We start from the raw sequence: 1,702 nt of genomic DNA, 5'->3' as shown, positions 1-1,702 counted from the left end.
GCTCTTTTATATGGTAATGATATTAATTAGGGGGCGTTTACAAGGCAGAGATCTGACACCAGTCAGCTGCGCACAATTTCAAGATCATTTGTGATTTATAAATGTCACATCTGGAAGAGAGGTGTACGCACGTGTTTTTGTGCGCACATTCGTTTTCTCTGAATCGCACTTACGCACTTTTGAGAAATGATCTTAGAACAAATTTAGGACGGTTTATAAGCAACATTTTATAAATGAGGCCCCAGATCTGCCTTGCAGGGATAAATTAGGTGGTCATTTCAGAGACACCTGAAAATGCAACTGGATCTGACTGAAGTAGCTTCAAAAGAGTTGTGCTGTGACTGAGGTTTACTCGTTTACTTTTTTGTGCTAAAGGAGGATGAAATCTGTTCAATTTTGCTTGATACTTCAGACAGCAGTCTTTCACTGTGGGTATAGAGCAAAAATCCTCAGCCCTCATTGTAACTTTGGTTCCCCATTGATCTTGGGGAGCTGGCATGGCAGCGGGTCTGTATCTACTGTTCTCAGGGTCGGGGCAGCACGCTAGTCCTCTCACAGGCTGCCAGAACAGATTACATCTTGATGCTCTTGTCTTCCAAAGAGAAAGAGTGAGACAGAAACATGAAAATGGAAATCTTGGCTCTATCAAACAAGCTTTCAAAAGCCATTTCAGGCGAGAACATTGTCATTTTTGTAGCGCGGGGCTCAATAAACACTGGCAGGTGCTTGATGGCATGGGTGAAGAGTTAATCATAGCCATACACTATCCAGATGAACACTGTCAATACAGACGACCGTGATGGAAATAAATTGCACTTGTGATTGTGGCAGGCCTTTCAACTGTTTATGAAAGTTTCATGGAGAGTTGCTCTTATAAAGCGATTTGCATGTGTTCTTAAGATCGTATATGCTTTCGTCTATTGACTTCCCACAATGTTGTCGGTTTTGAAGAAAAAAAAACAAAAACAAAACAACAACAATCATATGTGCTATTATCAGCTACAATGCCCTACTCCCTTTTTATAGGATATATGGTGCATATTTATTATTTCTTTCCATCATATCTTTACCTTTTTTCTGTAACACTTTACAATAAAGTTGTATTAGATATTATGCATTAGTTAATATGAACTAACAATGAACAATGCTACTCTTCAGAATTACTTGATCTTTGTTAATGTTAACTTACACATACTGTATACTAATGCATCTCCTCACATTAACAGCTTAATTAGTTAACGTTGGTTAATGCATTAGTTAACATGAACTAACAAGGAACTATGCCTGTAAATAGCTTTATTTAATGTTTTGCACTGATAACTTATATTACATATATACACAGAAGTTTATGTAGCAGCTAATACACACAAAGGATGAAAAATACTAACTCACCATTTGGGCATTGATTTGGGCTATTGGTAAACTTAATTCTAAACTGAAACAAGATGGCGCCGTGGATGGCAGCCATGGTTTGTCGCTACTTGGTACTTGTACTTTTTTTGTTTGTTTGTCCTGTCTTAAGCAATTTTTTCCCGATCAGCTTTACTAGGAACGAACTCCTGGACATCAGAAATAGCACACCAAATAACTTTCTGCCTACATTTGAGCATTCAGATGTTTTACTGGACATTTTAGTCGGAGGAGCTGCGTTCCTATACAAGCGCTCCAGGCGACGCAAGCGAGGGAAACGCGCTGGCGCGCT

The sequence above is a fragment of the Sinocyclocheilus rhinocerous genome, unplaced genomic scaffold (genome assembly GCF_001515625.1).
Source record: "Sinocyclocheilus rhinocerous isolate Xijiao unplaced genomic scaffold, SAMN03320098_v1.1 scaffold619, whole genome shotgun sequence".
NCBI classification, from domain to species: domain Eukaryota; kingdom Metazoa; phylum Chordata; class Actinopteri; order Cypriniformes; family Cyprinidae; genus Sinocyclocheilus; species Sinocyclocheilus rhinocerous.
Note: the sequence above shows the minus strand (reverse complement) of the source record.